At 39.5% G+C, this 16,040-nt stretch overlaps 1 long non-coding RNA gene across 1 annotated transcript in view; it reads left to right on the forward strand.

Annotated features, from left to right (window-relative positions):
* The first annotated feature begins 11,926 nt into the window (after positions 1-11,926).
* The window catches only part of LOC143441449 (uncharacterized), a 138,263-nt gene continuing 134,149 nt past the window's right edge, over positions 11,927-16,040 (forward strand). The window contains exon 1 of the long non-coding RNA XR_013108844.1: positions 11,927-12,040. This is a non-coding gene — a long non-coding RNA (uncharacterized LOC143441449). The remainder of the gene's footprint in view (positions 12,041-16,040) is intronic.

Genomic DNA, 16,040 nt, shown 5'->3' on the forward strand with positions numbered 1-16,040 from the left:
CTACATGCCTGGCTGGATGATTAGATAGATCTTTGTGGTTGTGGACGGTTGAGTTGGTGCAGGCCCAGAGCCAAATTATCTTGGGGTAGCTTTAATTCCCTTAATAAGCCACCTCTGTATCTGACATAATGCTTCCTTAACTATTAGGTAAAACCTTGGGGATATATTAACTGACTGCTAGCTTCCACCAAGCAAAAGTCTAAGACTGTCATTAGACGGTGTGAAAAAATCTCTAAAGAATTCCTCCTTCTTTGCTGAAAGCCACCACCAGATGTTCCCCATAAATGCCTTAATTAATGAATTTTTTGTTTTGTGACTATAAAAGTTTATGTAACCATTTCTATGTTGGACACATGTTATTTGAGTAACAAGAATTCATGATTAAAAGGATAACAGCGATAAAGGCCAGGAAAAGTTTTATATAACATATGAGACTGAAATGGATATCCAGAATGAATCCCCTAAGATGACAGCTTAAGATATTGGGGGAACTATGAGTAAATAATCAATAAGAGCATCATGTAAATTGTTACAGAAGCATTTCTGGCACAATGCTATTTTTGTATCATTTTATATAGATGTTCTTGAGACCAAGGAAACACACTTTCACACAGAGGGAATACAGTATGTCACAGCTGCCGGGTCCTAAACATCCTGTTTAATTCCTTAGCCATTTGCAACTCTCTGTCCCTGGCCCCGGAACTGAGACCTGTCACAAGGGACACTCATATTTGGCTGAGAATAAACTCTGAGATGAGAGCCGTGCTTTCGTGTTGGTGGTGGACACCAAAGGAATAAGATCACACCAATCCAACTACTTTCAATCCATATTCTTTAAATTTCACAAAGTTGACAGTCAGAGGGACTCCTTTCCATCAGTTAGGAAGTTCTATACCTAGACTCAAAATTAGCTTAAATAGTGGTTTTTTTTTTTTTTGAAATCACATATATGCACAGTATTAGAGTTTACTGAGAATGAATATGTGGCATCCATTCTTCTGTGATTAAAAATGTTGCCACTTGACAGGAACAACACTACTCAGTTGCTATAAAAAATGTTCAAGTGTAATTTTACTGAGTTATGATCCTTACCCATGAGTCTTTCTGCTATCAAAGTCCAACTATTAACCTAATGACTCTTGTTGCAACCTAGAGCTACTCAGAGAGCTTAAGAACTATAGGTTCTTGGCTTCTAGTCCTGTGCCCTTAGAGATTCTGATATGTTAGAGTTTGGAGTAGCTTATGCACAAGATCCTAGATTCTAAGGTAGAACCAGGGCCCAGAGCTACTGCCTTACCTAGTCCCATCACTAAAATCCTCACACTTTTAATCAAATAGTCTCAGTCTTGGAAGTAAATTAGGATCAGCTGCTTCCTCTTCAAACCTCTGGTGGTGCTTAGATTCTGTACTAGCCTTTGGGTACTGTGACAAAATACCCAAAGCAGTAAATTTGAGAAGAGGAAAGTTTGATGAGTTTGATTTGGGAATAGTGTGGGAGTCTTTTGTTTATGGTTGATTTTACTCACTAGCTCTGGTGAAGCCATGTAACAGAGAAGGATTGTAGGGTTATGAAATTCACAGTAGCCATGAAATGATAAATGAGAGGAAGGAGTTGGGGTCCTCTTGTGACCTAATACCTTCTACTAGTCTCTACCTCATAAAAGTTCCAACAACTCCCAAGAGTACCAAACCTTCAACACACGGAGTTTTGGTGGGCATTCTAGGCCCAAACATTAGAATGTTCCATCCTCTGAGATTGGGACTTAATTATCTGGAGTAGCCAAAGCATCCTGTTGTTCTGATTACAGTCAGTGTGGGCGTCTCCACCTCAACTCTAACTTCCAAGGGCTGAGGGTATAGGAAAGCTGGGGTTTTCATAGGCAGAGACTCTGATATTGTCATGACTGGGAAAATGCTCACTTAAGAAAGGGCATGTGAAGTCATCACAACAGGCCTGCTTAATTAAAAATGTCAATGATTCAAGTAAGCACCATGTGGGTGCATCTCTGTGCCTGTGCCATATAATAACGTAAAAGGAGAGGCATGGTTCTTCATGTTGCACACAAGGTTGTAATATCCTTTTCCTCCCTTTTTCTCAGCCCATTTGCCTTATAAAACTTGTAACTGTTGATGTTGTTGGTTTTTTAAATCTCATTCTTTGAAAAATATTTTTTTAGAAACCCAATAAGCCTGCTGCTACCTTTCTACTGTCTTTTTCAAAGGCTGCTTGTTTGAATCAACATTATCAAAGGATATTGGCCTTTCTTCCCCTAGCTTCCTTAGAAGGCAGAATCTAACTTCAGCACTTTATTCCGGGTTGTGAAATTACCTCCTGTCTTAAAGATAAACTTATGAAATCGCACTAGTTTGTAAACCCATTAAAAATATTTTAAAGGGGTATGAGCAGAAACATCCCACATTAGTGAATGAAACTGCTCATTGAAGACATGGAATGTAAAATGTAAGCTCAGAGAATCTCCAGAGGATTCCAAAACAATAGAGGCCATTGCTATTGCTTCTGGTTGCCCAGCATGGCTAGATGTTAGACTCTATTGCTCAAGATCTCACAGATTACAGAACAATAATCTTGAACCTTCCATGAAACTCTCCCTACTGTCTAGCGTTTGCAGTGTTGGAAAGTGCTATGCAAGCTGCTGTGGGAAGAAAAGACATCAATGCTCTTATCCAGTGCGAGGCCTTTCATGATGCAACAATGTATCAACCTGTTAGGCAAGATGTAGCCACTGTTATAATAGAAGCAAAACTGTTTTGGGGGTCGATGACCAGCTGTTCTGTTGATTGGATTTGAAGGGTGCTCCATAGCAGAAATTTCATGCCTGGTACTATAAACAAGATTTAAAAACCATAGCTAGAGAAGTTGTAGGCCCCAGGGAAGAACCCACTGATCTTGTTTTTCTAAATGGCCGTGTTGTCAAACTCTCTTCTTAATATGTATGCACGTCTCAACACATTTGTGCAGCTCTCAACTTTGGTCAGAAAAGTGTCTTATTTCAGTATCTAGTTCTTAATGCAGAAAACACATCTCTGTTTAAGGTGTTGAGGATAAGCAGCCGTGAGGGCACAGTGATATAGATGGATCATCTGTATCAACATATAACCTCTCAAGGCTCAGGAAACATTTCAGAAGAGGGAGCAGAAAGACTGTAAGAGCCGGAGGGTGAGGATCTGTGCTCTGAAATGCCATCTCCCGGAAGGAGACGTGACTCATCCATGTGTGAACTCACATCAGGAGGGGTTTTCTTCACAAGAGCTACACAGGATCAAGCCAGTTAAAAATTTAAATATGGATTGTGGAGGGATTTCCAAGGCTGCCCCTACCCCCTCTTTCAGCTGAGGATCTATTGGCAGTTGGTGGCTGCTGGGACAGGAAGAATCACTTTTCTTTAGGGCTATGACCCCTGGTAGCTTCTCCTTGCCCCAGTGGATGACCTCACATTCATGCACACATGGACAGCACTAGTTGGACTCAGAGGGTTCAATTAAATGAATAAATAAATTCATTAATTAAGAATTAGGACAGGATGTTGAGAGGGAAATGATAAAGGAAGTCTTTGGGGGAATTGAGAGAGGAGGGAGAGACCATTATGGTCAAGATACTATGAAAATTTCAAAGGGAAAATCTGGTGTTCACATTATCCTCCTGTCTGGATAATGGATACTAGCTGTCATAGTCAACCCTCTTCCCAAGTAAGGTAGGAGGAATTAGTAGGGCCAGTCCTGCAGTCACAATATCTAACCTGAAAACTAGTAACTTTGTATTGTTTAAGTGTGACTTCTGTCTTTACAATTCCTAAGTGTCTTGACTTTGATGCAAAGAACATTACAGTGTACCTGTTGTCTCTCAAACTAGAAGTGCTTGGCAGAAGGTTTGGGTCTTTGTTTTGTTACATTTGTTTCTCCACTTTCAAACTGCTGACATTCCTATAAGAATGCTAAGAGAGAGAGACAGAGAGACAGAGAGAGAGAGAGAGAGAGAGAGAGAGAGAGAGAGAGAGAGAGAGAGAGAGACAGAGACAGAGAGAGAGACAGACAGAGAGAGAGAGAGAGAGAGAGAGAGAGAGAGAGAGAGTCCACACTCATGTGTAGAAACTAAAATTATATTGAAGAGAATAGAATGATGGCCCCCAGGTTACAAAATATGAGGGAGAGTAGTGTATAGGGTTCCAAAGTTTATTAGAAGAAATTATTAGTTCTATCAAATAGGGAAAGTTTATTCTGCAACATTTCATTATATATTCAAAATATGTAGCAAAGAAGACTTGAAAGATTGTTCTTTTTCTGGCACTGGCCATTATACCCAGTTCTCTGCATGTGTTAGGCATGTGTTCCTCTGTTGAACTCTATTCTCTGTGCTTTTTATTTGAGAGAATCTTGCTAAATTGCCCTGGCTGATCTCAGTAATTTTGATCCTTTTGCCTCAGCTTCTGCCCTGAGTATAGGAATGGACAGCTATGGGCAGCTGCAGCTGGTGGATTACTAGCACACTGAAGGCCTGAATGTTTTCGAAGTTACAAATGTTTACCCTGAGAAGAACATTACACATTCTACAATGTATCATCTTATCATACTATACACATAAATATGTATAAATATTATGTTGATATAAAATAAACAGGCCAGAAAAGAATAACCTAAACAGTTTCTACCATCTCTACTGTACATTTTTAACCCCATTCTACAGCTTTTAGATCTGTTCTCCATTTTGGTTTTTCTTACAAGGTTTATCTAAGAAGCTTTGCAGGGTTTTGTTGTTTTGTTTTTCTTTTGCCTGTTTTTGGTTTTGTTTTGTTTTTTGTTTTGTTTTGTTGTGTTCTTTTGTTTTCTATTTTTAGAGATTCAAGTATCAGCTAGCCCAGTTCTCTTGGGTTCTTTCTATCTTAGACAGCCTGGGACAATGGCTCATTTTAGGAACCTGTCCCTCCTGTGGGGTCTCATATCTTGCAGTCTCATCTCTGCACTAAAGGAGCTGAGAAAGGTGTTGGATCACCACCTCCAGGGGTGGAAAATGCCCAGGGCTGGAAGTGAATCTACAGGGCAAGGACAATCACAAATTAAAGATGAGGTGGAGAAGGAGAAAAGCAGAGAATTGGCCACTTTGGAACCGTCTCCAAGTCCTTAGGCTCCGGAGACTCACAGAACTGGCCTTAATTATGCTGGCTTTCTGCAGTCCCAGGGAAACTGATTAGACCTGCAGTTGAGCTGAAGTAAACAGATGGGGATGAAGTGACCTTTTAAGAAAGACAGACAGTAACCAGGCACAGCTACCTCTGGATCTTCTTTTGGTGGCCCAGGAGCATTGTAAGGGTGGTTGGTAGAGCCAAATGGAACTCTTTTTAAATCTACCATTGCTATGATAATTTCAAGGACTTGTTTAGGATCCTTGGTAGAGTACATGAACACCAGACCTCCTAGATTCCTGCTCCACCCTCCACCCACCACCCCAACAAAAAGCTCCTTTGTGCTCACTGAACCTTGGCACCGTGAATGCAGCCTTTATTCGAGCCCCACTTCAGAGTTCCACTTCAAACTTCCTTAAGCGCGATGGTTTTGACGTCAACTTCTAAAACCACAAAGTAAAAGAACTAGAAAGAATATCTGAAACGGTCTGACCTGCCTTCATGTTTTTCACTTTTCCATTTTTCCCCCCTGTGACAGAACAGAAAATAGGACTAGAAAGTTCAATGGACTTGTCCAAGATAAAGCAATTGGTTGACTATTGAACCAATCGGCTGCCGCCGAACCTAGAAACACTTATCTGTAATCTCTCCCCATTATTTTTCAATTTCATCCTGTTAAAATTCCCATGGGAAAACTAATGGACCTGTAATCCTATTAAATGCTAAATCACTTTTCCCCATGCTTACATGTCAGGGAAGTTTGAGAACTTGTTTTTAGTCCCTCCTTTAATCTTCCCAAACCCTCATTCCAGGGTGAGGCTTACTACAGAATCTGTTCTACTTCACCTTATGGGTTTCCAGCTTGAAAGGACTCTAATAAAGTAAATTTTAGGTCTGTTGATGCAAAAAAGTTGGGTATCTGGAAGCACGCATTAATTTTACTTGGGCTCAAGATTACCAGATTTCAGGAGCATGCCTATTTTGGACTTGAATCTTAGAGTATCAGACTTACCTTTGGTCTCCTGACCAAAATTCAAGATCCTCTGCTACTTAGTTCTCTTTTGGGGATAGGAAGCTTTACTTTTTATGTCTGTTTAGGCACTTGCTTCTTTACTTGGAAGGATTTTTCTTTTCTTATAATTTGACTCCTCTTTTGACTCTAGTGAATTAATTCCTCCATTAAGAATACATCTATAACCTCTCAATGTCAGCTAGTAACCTCTCTACTGCCCGCTGGGCAGGCCTTGTTAGAGTGCATGGAGTGGTACCCTGTCATTATTATCAGCCCATGACCAAGTGAAATAGGACATTCAATTCTTAGAGGTAGTATTGTAGATGGAAGACATCAAAGGAATATCCACTTGCTGTTTGGTTCCATCACAGGGCATTCTGGAAGGAGCAGAATCAGGCTTCAAAGCAGATCATGTTGTCTTGGGAATAGACAGATAGAGTGGTGACTGCACTGGTAATAAAAGAATCTTTTGTTACGATTCTAATTGTTTTGATTCTTGATGCAGATCGCCATATTGTGTTTGTCAATACTCATGGAAGTAACTGTATGACAAAGAAGGTTAATTTTAGTCTATATAATTAATATTTTAGCAAACCTAGTTAAAAAGAAATAAACAAAGGCACATAGCTCCTCAAAGATAAATGAGTAAGTAGATAACTAAATAAATTTCAAAGGAATCAAAATAGAAGACTATTATCTAATAGCTAAGCCAAAATAACTGTAGCCATCATGATTCCGAGGATCCAGATATTATGATTTAGAGAAATTAAAACCCTATTAGCTTCAAAAAGTTTCTAACTTCTTTTGAAAGTTAACATAGAAATTCATCAAAACAAATGCAGAGTCTTTCACTATCCAAGGGTTGTATACACAATAGCACAGTTGTGTAACTAAACTATACATTAATTTGTTATCAAATTTCAAAAGAATTAAAAGCTTTCTTAGCACATAGAGATAAGTGCTGAATGGGATAGAAATGCTAATTGAGAAATGCTAATGTACACACTGTATACATGTGCTGAGGATAATATTGTTCTCTGTACATATAAATCAAATTTCAAAAGGTGAAAACAGATTTAGATGAGATTTATTCACAGCAGCAAAACTCTTATCACCAGCCACAAGAGACACTCAAAGGGGATGCTTCCTTCTCTGGGAGGATGGTCCAAGGTCCAGTTTCACCTATGCAAGTGGGCATACTTAACACCAGTTGAGTGGTCTGCTACTGTGATTCTCTGGGTGCTCTGTCTGTTAAGTCTCATGGAAAAGCTTCCTAGAAGTCAGAAGTGGTATGGTATGACTCTAGAGAGTAGGGTGTTGGTCAAAACTACAGATGCAGTAGATGTAAAGGTAGGGTAAGCCCACAGGGGCTTGGTAACAGTGCTAAACCCATAGTCAGTATAAAATGGCAGGGACCAAAGGGTGGATACCACTCAGTAAGAATCTGGGACACAGAAAATGACAAATTAGTAGATCTTATATTTAAAACTATTCAGAAACTATTCAGGGTGGACCAAAAAGCTGATCTAGATCACACTGATAATCTGATAAAGTTAATATCAAGAGCTTAGAGAAATAAACCTATTCTATGGGCTTCCTTACCTAGCTCAGGGGGACTACTTCCTGGGGCATGGACTAAAATGCTATTATTAAGTAATAAGACTGTCTATTAAAAAAACATAAGAGAAATGTGCTCTTTAAAGGATCCTGCAGAGCTGACTAGATTTTAATAGACCAGCTGAACCAGGGAACTATACTTATTTTCCTATCCTAATTCTAAGACCTATATCCAGCCTGATTGAAAGCTATTTGCAAGCTGCAGATTTACTGGACCTATATTTGTCCAATAGATTAGCCACTGGCCACATAAAGTTATATAAGTTTAAGTCTATGATATTAAAGTAAAGTAGAATCCAAAATTTAGTAACTGGTTTCTATTACCCTCAAGGGCTCCATAGTCAGATGAAGTGCCCTCAGGTTTGGACAGCACACATTGGTAGGAAGTTACAGATAAGACAGGGTGTTTCCTATCATTGTAGAAAGACCTATTGGAGAATATTGCATTACACACAACCTAATTTTAGAGTCTATCCATGTCAACGGAATAAAAGCAGTAAATTCCAAAATGTGAAATTCACTCATATGCCTCACTTTTCAGGTATCTTTCTTGGCTCCCTGGGGGAGATTCTGTCCTCCCTGGGTGGTGTGGACTTTGACCTCATGGTGTCTGGACTTTAACCATTTTCGGTTCATGGACAACTTGGCTTGGCCCTGCCTTATAATCTGTGCTTCTCTGCTTCTGTGACTTCGGAGGGGCTACTGGAAGGCTACTCCGTGTGGTCCATCTGGGAATCTGGAACCTATGAATGAGTTCCTTTCCCTAAATCCCCAGTCAACTGTTGGCCGCTTGGGTAGCATGACTGAGAAGCCTGCCCACTGTGACATCCTCTCTAAGGTTATTGTAAAGCCCCTGGTTGTCTCTCTCGCCTTCATCTGTCTCCTCTACAGGCTTTTCCACAGCTGTGTCTGTGCCTGCATTTGCCCTGGCCCTGTAATTAAAGTGATGCTGCTTGCATTATTTTTATGGGAGAGAAAGCTTTTCTTTAGTGCTGTGCTGGCAGTGTGTAACAACTGGCTCTCTGGGGGAGAAAAGACTTTGATTTGCAGTGTTAGCTGAATGTCATAGCACAAATACACCACCACTGGTTTCAAATTTCTAGTATGACAACTGAGAACACAGATCTGGGAAGTTCTTTGGACACATGGGTGCAGTAACTACAAATGACCTCAAGACCATAGAAGGCAGCAAAACAATAATTAAAGTGATGAAATCTGACTGGCATTTTTTTAACCTTTTCTTTAATATATACATTTATTACATATTGCTTACATATATATGCATATATATGTATATAACATATGTATACATAATATATACGTATATCACATATTGCTTACATAAATACATATGCATACATATGCATAATAATATATATTACATATTGCATATATGTATACATAACATATGCATGCATAATATATACATATATGACATATTGCTTGCATATACATATATGCATATTTTAAATTTTACCATTTGTTTAAATAACTAAAACTTTTAATAACGGTTTGTGTTTAATAACTGGCCCATAGAACAGCTAGAGACTGAGCAATTGACTGTCTTTGAACTGTTGGGAGGAGATTCTAGCACACTGCTTTTCACTGAAGAAATGAAATTAGTCTATATAAGAGAGGTCTATATCTGATTGCAACCCTGTTTATGTATTGAAAACATTGGTGCATGCTCTTAAGGATTTATAGAATGTAGGAATCTGTTAACTATGACTGCTACAGAGCTAAATCAATGAGACAGATCTGATATTAGGTGTATTCAGAGATTTAGGGACCTAAGTTGGCAAAAGATCTCTGCTTTCATAGGAGAGTTTGCCTGACTTGGACAAGCTCTGTAAAAATAAGCCAGAATGTTGCTGGCTGAGAATGCTGGTGGGAGTTGCTTCAGGCTCCTCCACAGCTCCATGATCTTCTCTTACCACTGCTTAAGACACCTAAGAGATTTAAATAAAGACGTTTGCTGTGTTATGTCAGGAAGGCCAGCTGTAAAACCTGGGCTCCTCTGTATTATACAACACTATACTTAAAAACCCCCATCTGTGCTTACATGTTGCCTTAGAAGGTTTATTGTGTTTTGTTTTATTCCTGTGATGAGAAACTCCTGAAAGGTGGGAATAAGTGTCTGTTTGATGGGTGGTTTACCCAGTGCCAGCTGGAGTGTCTGATTTGGAGGGCAAATGTTTGATCAATAGGCAGTGAATACTAGCTTCAGTATAAGCAGTGTACAACCAGTGCGGAGTAAGGAAAGGCAACCTAGTATTTTCTGTTAGCTTATTATTCCAAAATCTCGGGTGACATTAAAATTTATCAGTACCAAAAGAGATCTCCAAGTGTTTTCCTGCCACTTTGGGAGTCCTTTTACTCCCTATGGAACAGGAGGGCAGAAAAGTAGAACAGTGGCTAGTAGGAACTTGGAAGCCGAGACTTGTGGAGATAGTTCATTCCTAGATCTTTTATTTCCTACCTATACCATTGGGAGACGACTTTATCTCCCAGCCTGTTTTTAACATCCGTGATGTGATGTTCAGTAGTGATGACCTCCATGCCACTAAATAGCCTGAAGTAAATGAAATGATGCGTGGACCACAAACATGAGGTTCTTTTTTCCCCTAACTTTTATTGGTCTCTCATACATCACATCAGCAATTTCCCCTCCCTCCACTTCTCCCAGTCCCTCCCCCCACAACTGCTCTCCCCCAGATCAACTCCTCTTCTGTTTCCCTTCAAAAATGAAAGAGGAGGAAGAGGAGGAAGACAAGAAGGAGGAAGAAAAGGAAGATGAGGAAGAAGAGAAGGAGGAAAACAAAAGAGCAGGCCACTCAGGGATGTCTGTCTACCTATCTACCAAACATGACCTAGAAAGATACAGTAAGACTGAGCAAAACCTGCACTTCCAGGTCTCTAGTGCTAGGTAAATGAAAAAAACCCCATCTCACTCTCACCCCTGTTGCTTGCCTTGGATATAACTTACTATGTGGCAACTGAGTCAGACCAGCAGAACCAGGGTTAAAGGAATTATTCCACTTCCGTGTTCAAAGTGTATTGGTAGAAAATGAGAGAAAAAGTTTATAAGTTCCACCTTGGCCTTGGAGGAATTCCTCAATCGGTGGCAGAGTGAATTATTTACTCAAATTATTTACTCAGATTACTTACAAAATAAGGCAAGCTGGGTAGGCAGGATTCAAAAGCTATGCGGACTAAAAGAAACGTTTTAACTGGGAGCTCTGAACACCCAGACGTCACCCAGAACTCTGTCCTTGAGTGCTCTTGGCTTACAAAAATCAAGTTCAGGCCTATCCCCAAGTTTGAGTAGACAGGTGAAAGCCGGTGATGAAGCTGACTGACACAACTTTAAAACTTACAACTTGATGTCATTGCCGCTAAAGCGCTTACGCAAGCTCTGGCTGCTCGAGGTTGTTATGAGTTTTATTGTTTGGGGGAGAAGGTCATGTTGTTCTTATCCCAGAGGCTTTCAGTCACAACCTGGCCTCAAATGTTTCCATCTGTTTATCTACTGGGACAAAGGGGTTCCTCTGTTGACGTCTCCACATGTCTCTGTGGAGTCTGTGGATGATGGTCTTTTGCAGGCAATGGACCGAGTGTTCCTGTAGGTATTTGTACTTTGCTCATTCTCTTTCTAGCCCTTCTCATCCAGTCTCCATTTTTTTTGCTTTTATGAAGTGTATAGTATGTATTCTATAGCTGACCATATGGAAGAGAAATCATTTAAGGGCGAACAACTTTAAGAGAGATAAGTTAAACTTCCCCTGCACCTCTTTGCCTGCCAGTGTGTGCTGAGCTCTCAGAATCAAATGAGCACAATTGAAATTGCACACACGTTTGGCAGTTACTTCACTGAACAGGTTGGACAGAGCAGAGCAGGTAGGAGCTCCATTTGTGAATAGTATGCCAATTCCTGGTCTTTCATATCCCTTTTTTTTTGCCCGCCCGTGGAAGATGCTCAAGTCTATTTCATTATAATGAAAGCACCTTAGGAATGATGGGACCCCAGCAGCTGTCAACTGCTAGGGCTCATTACCTCAAGAACTAGGAAGACTTCAGGCTCAGAGAAGGAACTGTAAAATCAACGGTTAATCTGCTAATTACTGCCATTGTCTGAGGGAACCGATTTGCTTCCTACAGGTGATTACTCCCGTTTCAGCGTACAGCCTCACCCTGTGGATTGTTGCCTTCATCAGGGTGGAGATGTGTTCCGTCCAAGGTTTGGCTCTTCCTGGATTCCAAAGCGATTGCACATGTAAGACAGTAGCTTATTTCTCTATCTTTCCCCTCGACCAGGGAAAAGGCATGACAGGTGGTCAGAGCCAAGTGGGTGTCTGAGCCAAAGTGAAGGAGATACAAAATGGAGGCTAAAATGCCAGGTTTTCATCCTGCACACAGTTATCAAGTAGGTACATATGAGCAGTGACTGCTCTTTAGCAAAAGCAACTTCAAAAAGCCTGATTCAAACTAACGTCTGTCTTCTCCTGGTGTGTGCCCCTTCCTGGAAATCCTTACAAAAGAGCAATTTTTAAGGCAAATCTTAAAGATGATGGGTACAGACGACTCCTCGTCCTTCTCCATCCAGCTTTTGCCAATTATGACTCAGAATCGCATGGGGTCTCAACCCCTCTTAAATTTGTTAGTAGAAAAACCCCATAGCGATAGGCAGCTAGTTGGATATCAGCAGGTCTGGACACCACTGTGGAAGGATGCTTCCTTCACAACCAGCAGTTTGTCAAACCAGCATTGAGACTGCAGGACTCTGATTGCTGATAGAGGGTCAAAGCCATATCACTGTGTATGAAGATATGACACTGGGAATGACCTGGGAAGTCATTCATGGATCTTATGTGATGACCATCCAGCCAGAGGACTCTTTGTAAAGACTACAGACACACCATTGTCCATACCCTTAAGAGTTAATATGAATGGTTCTGCCAATCAGCTGGACAGAACAATACCCTTTAAACAAAATTTCCTAGGGACCGTATAAATAGCATAAACCTGCCTGGGATGTCAGTTGGCACAATGATCTCCGGCCAGTTTCTACTCTCACTCTTAAAGGGTGTTCCACATTGCTCTGTAATGAGCAACTTACTTTCTACACTGAACTGTGTCGCATCTAAATTCTTTTAACAGACGTCACAGGATTAGGGAGCTGAGTGGAATCCAGAACAGATCCTGGTGACACTAAGCTAGTGATATTAGACATGGGTAATTTAAAGTTACCTCAGTAGATGTCAGAACGTATGAAATCTTATTCTGTCCTCATGACTCACTAACTATAGGGTATAATATAAGCTGCTTTACTTGAGCTTCAGTGGCCTCCTCTGTAAAGTGAGACTAAAGTCCTTTTATATATATAAAATGAGAGAGGGAATAGGAAAATGTGCACAAGTCATTGTTACCATGCCATATAGTTATAAACTTCACCAGACAGTTGTTCTCTGTGATGATGTGACCATGTATATTATTGTATCTCTATCCCTTCTCCTTACTTTCAATGGAGACAAAATAGTAAGAAGTATAATGGAACATTTGAGGAGACACATGTTTCTTAGCTGTCCAGGAGAGCTAACAGGGAGAGGAGTATTGGCGAGCCCAGGGACCATGACAGAGATGTCAGATTTCTTTTGGAGATGCCGATTAATATCTCTAGGGTTGGTTGTTGCTTAAGATGTTCGTTCATCAGAGGTTTCAGAAAGGATGCACCTACATAGCAAAAAAAGCCTGCCTTGTCTGGGAAACAGATGAGCACCTGTACCTGGAAAAATAGTATTTAACTTGCCTTTAAGAATCAATTTTTTTAAAGGCACTCATGTCCACTGATACTATACGTACCCAAGGTATCATGTGCCAGTAATGGCAAAATACATCTATGTATATTGTGGCTTATACATTTTGGTTGTTATCTATAGCTCTTAGCTCATGACTCCAATCTGAAGGCAGGGAATTAAAAACTCCAATTATCACCTTTCTCTGTCCTGGAGCTACTTGGACAAAAAATTCTGGCATATCTTAATTACATGGCCCAATTTTAGAAGAGGTTCTGGAAGAAGGGATACTGTACAAAGAGGCCAAGAAAATCTGCAGAGACAGGTCATGCCCCTCACTCAGCCTAGTAGCACTAAGCTATGACCATATAAGTTTTCATTACCTTTCAAAACAAAAAGTTTAGACAGATCTGGGTACACAGGTACACTCCATAGGATGCCATGACTACAGAAGATAATTATGTCCCTATTGTCTCCTGACCCTCACATTTCTTTATTTTTGTAATATCCTTTATAATAACATAATAATAATCCCAAAGAAGGTTATGAAAACCATGACCTGTACCTTTCAAGAATCATGGGTAAAATAACCTAGGGCTTATGACAGGAATCTGAAGTGGAAGTGGCACAGGCTCCAAAGAGAACAGCGGACCTGTGGGGCCTGATGTTGCAGAGATCGCTTCAGAGCTGAGCTGTGTTAGAGGAGAGCTGATGCCCTCCAAGAACTCATTACCCACTTCCTGCTGGCACGAAATCTCAATACTTTATAGGGTCACAAAAATGATCTGTGGTGTGAACATACAATAGTATAAACTGAGTTCGAGTTTGTATTTTCTATTCCAGATCTATGCTCAGAGTCGCAAGATCTCAGACAATAGGATGAAATATGATTTAAAAATGAAACTTTGTAAGGAAAATATTCAGGGACACAATCTAAGTGATAATTGATTCATGACATGGATCTCTAAATAGGAAAATGTGCAAAGTAGAGATAAGCAAGACTCCAAATAGCCCTTGCTTTATATGCTTGTAATTACAAAGGAACAGGAGGGAACATTACAACAGAGAGCAAATAAAGTCATTTGGATAATTATATCAATTGTTCAAATAAATATAAATAATTCAAATAGATATTAATTATCTGAGTTCTTTCAGTATAAAAATATTATACTATTGTGAAAACCCAAAATTATCTCATTCATTTCCATAGATAAAATGAAATGATGATAAAACCTGGACAATCAAAACTTTAACAACAAAAAATTGTACCAGGAAATCAAGTTAAAATGAAATCTAGGTGCAAATATCAATGTCAAATAAATGAGGTATAGGAACAAACCCTCAAACAGGGAAAAGGAAAATAAAGTTTTGTTTAGTAAGAGGCATGCAGCAGTTGTGTAAATTTATGCATCAAAAGTCTCACCTGCAAAACCCCAAACAAAACAAAGCAAACAGATGATAAATACAAGGAAACCGACAAACCTCAATGGTAATTTAGCTGGTGGTAAACAGCTGTATGAATTCCAAATGTCAAATAAACCAAAAATTGGAAGCAATATGCAGTAATGAAGAATATAACCAAGAAATCCAATTTAGTACAAGCAGGCTAAGATAAAGTCATTGGAGTGTATGTATTTCTTTTACTTGCAAACTGCTGAGAGGAAATATACACTTTCCCTCTTCTGATGGAATGTTCATGACTACTGATTACATATTTAGCTACAAAGAAAATCTTAATAAATACATCCCATCTAGGAGTCCTACCTGTTATATTCTCTAAGTAGATACAATTAAACAAGAAATGAGAAATACAAGGACCAGAAGGAACATTACACGGGACTGAACTTTCTCTTTTTTCTAAATAGTAGATCAATAAAGAAATGAAACTGAAGTTACATAATATATTAAGCATTTTGCCAACCCATGAATATGGGAGATCTCATCCCCTTGAGGGTTTTCCTCAATCTCTTTCTTTGTGAATTTAAATTTTCATGGTAAACCTTAAGTATGTTTATTCCTATATATTTTAATTTTTGAGGGTATTGTTAATAAGCAGTGTGTCCGTGAACTCTTTCTCAGTGTGTTTGTTATTGGTGCATAGAATGGCTACTGATTTTTGTAATCTGACTTGTATTCATTATTAAAATGGTTGGCAATTTCTAATATATATATATATAAAATTTGGAAAGTAATGGAGCAAAGAACATTTGGTACAAAGGTCAATGGGTTACTGTTAAAACTATATCATAGAAAATGGTCATTGTCTTTTATAGTTTAAAAAACTTTTTGAAGGCTGGGAAGCAGCTCACTGATGGAATGCTTTCCTGGCATGCTGGAGGCCCTGGCACTGCAATACAAAACAAATACGTGTGAAAAAAGGTAGCAAATAAGTATAAATAAATAAACAAAAAGTAAGGGAGCCTCATTTTCAAATTAAGAGATTTGGAGGACAAATGGAGTAACCCCCCCCCCCAAAATTAA

This window comes from Arvicanthis niloticus, chromosome 2 (genome assembly GCF_011762505.2).
Source record: "Arvicanthis niloticus isolate mArvNil1 chromosome 2, mArvNil1.pat.X, whole genome shotgun sequence".
Lineage (NCBI taxonomy): Eukaryota > Metazoa > Chordata > Mammalia > Rodentia > Muridae > Arvicanthis > Arvicanthis niloticus.